Source organism: Lissotriton helveticus, chromosome 4_1 (assembly GCF_964261635.1).
Source record: "Lissotriton helveticus chromosome 4_1, aLisHel1.1, whole genome shotgun sequence".
NCBI lineage: Eukaryota > Metazoa > Chordata > Amphibia > Caudata > Salamandridae > Lissotriton > Lissotriton helveticus.
In genome coordinates, this window is record NC_136063.1 from 1,472,675,644 (window position 1) to 1,472,685,112 (window position 9,469).

A 9,469-nucleotide genomic window follows, 5' to 3' on the forward strand; every position below is an offset into this window, starting at 1 on the left:
CCAAAGGCAAGACTGGTTGCAAATGCGTGTTGTGCCAGTAGCTCATTTCAACATATACGCCCAGCACACTGAATACTCTCCTGAAATATTTAGAAAAACACAACTGCTTTCTCTGCAACCAGCAGACTGTGAAGTCCAATTTTACATACTTGGAAGTTTTCCGTGCGTGGTTATGGCCATAGATCGTGCACATATCCCAATAGCTCCCTCAAAGTCAACTGAAAAAGTGTACCACAACCACAAGATATCACACACATTCATCGCAAAGAGACCTCTGTGCTTATAAAATGCTTACAGAATTATTTTTTCTTGTATTAAAGCACTGTAAAGAGAATTGTGATAATCCACAGTGGTTTTCCCAAATACGGTTTTAGATTTTTATGGACAAAGGTCCTTCGTTAGGAGGAAGAGCATGCAATTTTTGTAAAGTGTATAATTTCTTCCTTCAGTGTTTCTTTTTTTATTAATGCTCTTCTACAGGTTTTTTAGGGTTTAAGCTTTGTTGTTGTATTTTTAGCAAAAAAAGGAACAATAGGCACCAGCTTCATCCATTGACCGGTAGGAATAATATCACATTAGATGAAGGTAGAGAGAAATAGGTCAGTAAATAGTTATTAAAGTGAAGAGAGAAGAAAGTAGAGGGAGACCCACAACAGCCAGTAGAAGCGATTGGTCAGGGGATTTAAGAGTGCCGCATCTACGCTCTATGCCTGTCCCAGTGGGTTGTGTCATGCAGTCGCTGAAGGAGCTCCAGTGAATCGGAGAACGTGCAGGTATCTTGGGCAGGAAAGTTCATTGAATTCCAGCGCTAGATATTCTATAGTGGAGCCCCATGTCTTATCAAAGCGGGGCGGTGTGTACGAAATACCTGCCGTCAATTTCTCCATGCCTCCTTCTTCCCACAACTTATGTAGCCAGCCAGTCTAGTTGAAACCCCTTCAGTCCCCCACTTAGAAAGCAGCACCTGTTTGGCAGCACCCAAGGCCAAGGTAATGTCCCCCCCAGAATGATTTATGAGGGTAGGTTAAAGAGTTTGGGAGCACCAAAAGTATTTATCTCGGGAATCTGAGTATGTCCGTACTATAGGTGGCATTTATGTCAGACAATAACGTTTCCTAGAAGTGTTGTATCTTCAGGCAGTGCCACAGTACAAGTGTAAGTGTGCCCTCCTGGCCGCAATGGTGCCAGCACTGTGTGCCCTCTCTGGGCTTTAAACATGACACCCTAACTGGGGTATAGTACCATTAGTGTGCTATTTAGAGGAACATTTATTTCCTGGCTGTACTGCAAGAGGAGGTCCTGTGTACAATGTCCTGCCACTCCTTGGGGGAAAATGTGCATTTACACTCCGACTCCCATCTACGCTGTGCTGGGGATTTGAAATGTTGTGCAGGTGCAAACAGGAAGGAGTATATGTACGAGAGCAAGCGTTTGTCCGAATGGCGGCTTATAAACCACTTCTCAAATTTCGTTAGCGGACGGGCCGCATGTGGATGAATGTGCCGCAAGGCAAGGTATTGCCAGTAGGCCTCTCTGGGTAGACCATAGCCAGAGTAGAACTGGGTGAAGTCAGTGATCCCATCAACATCAAAGAGGTCTCCCAGCTGCTTGCAGTTGGCTTCCTGCCATTTGATGTACCCTTCGCCCTCTCTGGCTGGGGGGAATTCAGGATGACCTATAAAGGGAGTCAGGGGAGAGGTGCGGTGGAAAGGCGTCAGGCTCTTGTACTTTGTCCCACACACTCAGCGTGGTCCTGAGAACCGGAGAGATGTAGACCCTGACTGTTTGGGGCTTTTTAAATAACTAGTGCACCTTCCAGATGTGGATGCCCATGACTTCCCGATCGATGAAACACCAATGTTTCTCCGATGTAAGCCTGTACCATTCAACCAGATAGCGCAGATGGGCAGCCTGATAGTATCTTTCCAGGTGCGGAAACCCAGGCCCCTGGCTTCCTGCTTCAGGTAAGTCTGGGAACGGGCCATACGAGCTTTCTGCCCACCCCAGATTAAGTCAACCACAAGGTGATGCGGATTAGGCAAGCCCTCTTCCCTTACAGTCCTGCGGATCGTGAATGTGCCAGCCCCCAGCGAGGCCCAGTGCCGCCCTCCAGGCCTGGTCCCCAACCTGGCCATTCGCTCCTGCAGGCCCGTCCAGTGCTGTTTCTTTGCGTTTTCTCTCCATCGGAACTAGGCTCGCCGGCATCTTTTCTTAGCTCATGTATAAGAACAAGGAAAAAGTGCTCAGTGCTCAAGTGATCACACGTGTGAGGCAGCCGCGGTCCCTGGAGGTAACAGCGGTGGGGTTGTTTGGCTGCGTGGGGGAGAATTTTGAGGGACGATGCAGAGGGAAAATTGAATAAATAATTGATTTTCCCTCGGCATCGTCCCTCAAAATCCCCCCCGCCCTGCCACGGGCCCCCCCCGCCCCACCGCTGTTACCTGCACGTACCGAGGCTGGTGTGAGGTTCGAATTCAGGCATGAATCATATGAACTCAAGTAACTGGTCTATAATAGCTTGGTCATAACAGTAGACTTAGAACACATCTGAATTTTCATCTATGTCCACTTTCCAATTAAGTCGACAGTGTGTTGATCTGGGGTTAGTTAGAGGGCCATCTTCAGCTATTGAGCAGAAACAGAAATCTGTGGATGGTAAATATTTAAAATAAAAGGTTAGAAAAGGGCAAAATTAAAATGGTTAAGAGTATGAGAATACAAATTAAATATAGTTGCTTGCATAAGTGTCTTGGGGGTCCCCATATACTGAACAAATTGGAAAGGACCAAGCAGTTAATAACTGTCAAAAAAGTACCCAGAATAGGATGGAATTTCAAAAGTAAAAATGGTGTCAATTTAAAAAGAACGAATAAATTGTACAATTGTTGCACCAATCAATATATGCACACATTTGGATTATTTTCAGCTTGTGTGATCATTTGAGTGGTGAGCATTTCTTTCTTGTTCTTAAATATGAGCTATAAAAATAAATATAGCATTAATTCGACTGAATGGCAGTGGTTGGAATATTGCCTATGTTTATCATGAACATTAACCAAATTTGTACATATGCGGAATATTGAGTAAGCTGTGTATTGTTAGTTACGTTGAATGATTTAGAAATATTTTGAAGGTATACGGCTAGGAACCTTTATGTTTTTTACCAATTCCAATGCAGTAATTTGGATTGGTAGGAATATAGGTGGGCAGTGACGGGCTATCTTGACAAGTCTGCGTGGATACAATGCGTAGAGGTGGTACTTTAGGCAGTGTTCTTCTTGATTTGGGGGACTCCCAATCTTTACTATTCCTTTGAATAGCGTGTAGCGGATCAGGCCCTCCCTCCAGATGAAGTGCGCCTACCTATACAATTTACTTGATTATTAATGAGTGGTGAAAATGTGTATAGAATTTAAAGTGATGGATTTGAGTTCAATTAATTGCTGGAATAGGATTTTGAAGTTATGTTTAGGCAATAGTAGAGTTTGGACCGCTATAGAGTTTAGGAAAGCTTTTTTGCTAATGGATGATGTTTTAAATTGATTGTATCTATAGTGACGAAGGGTTCTAATAACACATGTAGGCCAGTTGTTGTGCTTTATAATGAAAGAAATTGATGAAAGAAAGTCTTTAAAGCCTCAATTTTCTGAATATGTAAGAATCTCTAGAAAATGACTTTTTCGATGCTCCAGCCTGATTTAAATTCTGGTTTATACACTTACTGAACTGTTCTGTGGAAACTAATAGTTGATTCTAGTGGAACTAGGTATTGGAGTTTAATGGTGTGTATTGGTTTTTGAAGCACTTCTAAATAATCAATTTAGTCTATCAGCTTTATTCTGACAAATATATTTATATGTACAAATCTCCATATATCACAGCTGAATTCAATACAAAACATTTGTAACTAGATTTCAGTATTTTCACCAGGATGTATTTGTTTCTTCTACTGGGTGGCCCAGAGACTTCTTCAACTTGCTGCTTACCACTACAGACATATGGTGGCGTGTCTGACCTGAGCCCCAACTTTGCTACTTGCACCTCAGCTTTTATTTTCAGTCGAGAAGGCTGCTGATACTCCTAAAACATGTAGCATTACTCATCATCATAACATCAATGCCTCATTGGGCACAACTTCCCTGAAAAATAGACCTTTTAGGTTATTTACAGAGGTGACATTTACACATTGATCTAGGTATGATTTTGAGGTCCTATATATTCTGTTCTTTATCGGTTGTCATCTTGCAGCACAGGATGGTGTGTGAGGGCTAGCACAATCTGTGGCAGGGTTTAATTAGGATTTTTAGACATTTCTCGCTCGAAGATACACTGTTGAGTGCAACACTCCTGATCAAATAAATACAACATTATTTCTTCATCCTTTTTACTTCTCAGTTAATCACCTTATCTTTGTTTTTATACAAATGTACTCACCATCTTGCTTTAAGTTATTGATTCTACTTTTATTTATTTATTTATTTTTGACATTTGTACAGCGCTCTGTTACCTGTGGGTGTCCTGGCGCTCTGTAAAACTCCATAGGCAAGGTCGAGTAAAGATTAATTAGTATCTTAATAAAATGAAATGATTGAATAATTAATATCAAGGCTCATCAATGTGCCCTGTCTAAGAGGCAAATGCTTACAAGGCATTCTCAAGGGATGGGTGCACATGACCTGCCAAACAAGAAGTTTACCATCCATGAAGCCAGGCCAAGCTCTGAGGGTCGATTGTAGAGGTATTCACAGTTATGATGGGTTTTATTTTTGCAACCTTCGCAAAGTACCCTGGACAAGTCCAGAATAACAAAAAGGATATAAAGGTTTTTGCTTTGCAATTCACATATGAACATTGTCACAGTTGCAGCGATATCAGTAGCAATTTAACCCTGTCAAAATGGTCCTGCAGAAGGTATACATTGCAGAAAACAGTTACGCCCTCATTGTGAAGTAAAAATTAAAATCGGGAGCACCAGTTATGCAGGAACACCATCTTCCCATTTTGTTTCCCTGCACAAATTTCACTAGGAAAAATCAGCTGAAATCTGCATGAAAAAAACAGCTAAAATCAGGAAAATAAATGCATGAATCGCAGCGTAATCATCAATTTTCGAATGTGTTCCCTGTTTCTCAGGGGCAAACTCATAATTGGGAGCTAATGCCGCACTCAGGAATCATAACGCACTATCAGGAGTATGCACTGGCAGCCTTAAAGACCACCTCATGAGATCTTACTGTTATTTTTTTTTGCAGAGCCATTGTGCATAGAACAGTTCTGTAAACCACTGCCATTGTGCATAGAAAATCTTTGCAAATGGTAAACTAGCACATGAATATTTCTGGCTTGGCTGTCTTCAATTAGAGTTAAAATTGTCTCTATGTGGCAAAAATTAGCATGCAATGCTGAAAAAAAATCTTTGGTTGGGCAGAGTTGAATGTGCAATGGGAAACACTGGAAAAATCCCCAGCCTTAGCAAAGTGAGATAGTTGGTAATTTTGCAAAACTTCTTAACTAAAAACAAAACATAAAACAAACTTTGCACATCAGTTTCCCTATGTGACATAGTTTTACATAAATACTTGTTCACATAGATAGCGCAGTCAGGTGTGTCTGTTTGTCACTGTCTCTGACCTTGTGTCCAAATCCCTGTGTAACTTGAATATCCACCATATTCCAAATCAATTTGCCATTTTAGGGCGGCACAATCACCTAAACAGATGCACTCTTAAATGGGGCCCCCTACAATAAACTTCACTTGAAGGCACAATTCATGTATTTAGTTAACACTATTGCATTTAAAGACCAGTGATAACCTAAAACTCTCCAATTTCTGGGTGAAACTCTAAATATAGAGTAGAAATAAAGCCAGTTAAATCCTTTTCACATTTAATCTTCGCTATAGAAATTAAAGAATTTTCAGTTAACTGAACTCTAAATCAGGCCTCTTGCATGATTCCCCAGGTGCTGCAAAAGGCATGGACATCTCTATAATTAATTTGGCTGGTTCTCTCTTTCTGTCCTAAACTCATATTCATCAATTTTTGAGCGTAGATGTTGTTCTCTTATGAAAGCATTAATGCAGGCATTATGTAATTTATTTTTATGTGCAGCATGACAGAGAACATGGGCAATTGGTAAAGGCTGATGATTTTGTATTACAGTATAAATTCAAAACAAGTAGTAATAGAAGAGACTTATAATGACTTCAGGGGGTTCACTAATGCTGTTATTGGTTATATTTTGAGTAATGTCAGTAAATACGCCGTTTTAAATGATATATGTGATCATATATTTTGAAGCCCTGGGGTTTTTCCAAGCGCCACTTTGTAGAAAATGCATGGAAAACACAAGAGGATTAATTTCATTCTTTCAGTTACATTTAGATCCACTTTTCATTGATTTAAAAAAGAAAAGATAACCTAATAATCTTGTAGAAATCATCAGCAAAGCACATTAACTCTCCATCATGGTACACAAGAAATATATTACATTTCCCTCAGTATATCACGTATATTTTTCAATTTGGAATTTCTATGATCCAAACATCATTTTTTTAAATTAAAATAAAATTTGTCAGTAATAGAAATTCTAGACATGTGTGCATCTTTAACTTTGACTTAACACAGTGCCCCATTACATTACTCAAGTATTGATTAGCAATGGCAGAGCACATTGTGAGGTACATTGGGATCATAACCATGGAATCTTGGCCTTATTGAAGTTTTAGACCATCCTTTCCCCTCATACTGGTGGCCGTACCTAACATATTATGGTCTGTTTCTTGGCAACCACAACTCCACCTTCTTTTTCTTCCTTTCCCTTTCCTCATATGATAAGTGCATCATATCTTGGGCAAGCATTTTGATTACTCCTTGTATTTTCACAACTACAGAATTGATCAAGTGCATCAAACAGTGATGCAGCATGTTCGAGGGATGGCATTTCCAATACTAAAAAGTAACAGTACATTTTGACGCATTGATATTCTCATGGCTGCTTAATAATTAAGTCATCATCCTAGAATGTACTGCAGATATGCGAATATGCTTTCAGCAGAATGTCTCAATGTCTTCATGCCCTGATTACTGTTTTTCCTTCATGCACCTTCAAAATGAGAGCTCATCGAATTGCTTTTGAGTGAAATCACATACACATATTTAGGGTTGAAGCGACTTCCACCTAAGAGTTATTTTCTGTGACAGAAAAATTACTTGCCTAATTGTTCCACTAGGAAATACAATTCAGCTAATTTCCACATTAAATACATGTGTACATTTGTTGTGATGATTAACATGAAGTACCATGCTCCATTCACAGTCTCTTAACATGTTGGACCATGCTCCACTCACAGTCTCTTAACATGATGTGCGATGCTCCACTCACAGTCTCTTTCGTATGGATGCCTACATACATGAGCAAATAGTTTTCGTTCTTACACTTGCTAGTGACATCTTTGCTGAAACATGGACATCTTTGTTGTTATTTGCACAGAGCATATCTGCTCCCTGTCTTCCCTGTAGAACTGATATCTTGTCTAAGGCCTAGGAATCCAGAGCTTATGCGAGTTGAAGAAGTGCACAAGTCACATGTGTCCTATAATGCAGCATACAAGGCTTATTTCACATTCTTGCATTTAGCTAACTATACCTACCATACATGAAGCGCCTGACGATTGTATAATTAATTGGGTGTGTGCCTAATTAAAAAATATAATTTGCACTAGGTCAATGATTCAATAGCATTCTTAGTTTTGCAAAGATATTGATCAAATTTAGAGCATTGGCTCTCATAAACCAGGTGATCATGAGAAATCTTTGCAGCATGTGTAGAGCCTCACCTTTTCCAATCTAATAGTTGGGCCTTGAAAGTACCAAATATAGTCTGGAGTGGAGTTGTTGGTCATTGTGGGTGTGCAGCATATTCTTGCTTTCAACTTTATTCATTTTAGCCGTTTAAGACAGATAGTTCATCCAAGGTGTCATGGTCAAGACCACTAATCTGTATCCTGATGAGTAGCTGCGAGAATGATGTGAAGTCCACCAGTCACCCTCCTCACAGCTTAGCACACGAGTACTCACAGTACGGCCTGCGGGCCACCAGCGGCCCGGCAAGCCTTCCTTGGCGGACTTTGCAGACATTGTACCTGTGTTTTTTTAAATAAAATGTAGCGTGTCAGCAAACCTTGCCGCAGCAGCGCGGACTCCGAGCCACTGTGCTCTATGGGGGTGGGGCAATTCACAACAAAGCCTCATTAACAAGTAAATGGTCTTTTAAAGACCTGTGAAGTACTCAGGTGCGGCTGTGTCTGTGCCCTGGAAGCTGGGATGAGGTGACAGAGGGTGAAAGACAGAGGGTGACAGACAGAGGGTGACAGACAGAGGGAGACAGACGAAGGAAGATAGAGGGAGGGAGACTGAGGGAGGGAGGCAGAGGTAGGGAGAGGGAGACAGAGAGAGAGGAAGGCAGAGAGGGAGGGAGATAGAGAGGGAGGGAGACAGGGAGGGAGACAGAGACGGAGAGAGAGTGAGGGAGGGAGACAGAGACAGAGGGAGAGTGAAGGAGGGAGACAGAGAGTGACAGACAGAGAAAGACAGACAGAGGGAGAGAAAGGGAGGGAGACAGAGGGTGAACGACAGAGGGAGACAGAGGGCGACAGACAGTGGGCGACAGACAGAGGGAGACAGAGGGAGGGGGCGACAGAGGGAGGGAGACAAAGAGAGGGAGGGAGACAGAGGGAGGGAGACAGATAGAGGGAGACAGACAAAGGGAGACTGACAGAGGGAGGGAGACAGAGAGAGAGGGAAACAGAGGGAGACAGGGAGACAGAGAGAGAGGGAAACAGAGAGAGGGAGACAGAGATATGGGAGACAGAGAGAGGGAGACAGACAGAGAGAGAGGCAGGGGGAGACAGAGGGAGATAGAGGGACGGAGACAGAGTGACGAAGACAGAGGGAGACAGAGAGAGGGAGAGAAAGGGATGGAGACAGAGGGAGGGAGACAGAGGGCGAACGACAGAGGGAGACAGAGGGCGACAGACAGTGGGCGACAGACAGAGGGAGGGGGCGACAGAGGGAGGGAGACAGAGGGAGGGGGACCGAGAGAGAGGGAAACAGAGGGAGACAGAGAGAGGGAGTCAGAGAGAGAGGGAGACAGAGAGAGGGAGACAGAGAAAGAGGGCGACAGAGAGAGCGAGACAGACAGAGAGGGAGACAGGGGGAGACAGAGGGAGGGAGTCTGGGGGAGACAGAGGGAGGGAGAGGGAGACAGAGAGCGAGAGAGACAGACAGAGAGGGAGGCAGGGGGAGACAGAGGGAGGGAGTCTGGGGGAGACAGAGGGAGGGAGAGGGAGACAGAGAGAGAGATACAGAGGGAGACAGAGAGAGGGAGGGAAAGGGAGGGAGACAGAGGGAGACAGTGGGAGGGAGATAGAGTGATGGAGACAAAGGGACGGAGACAGAGAGAGGGAGAC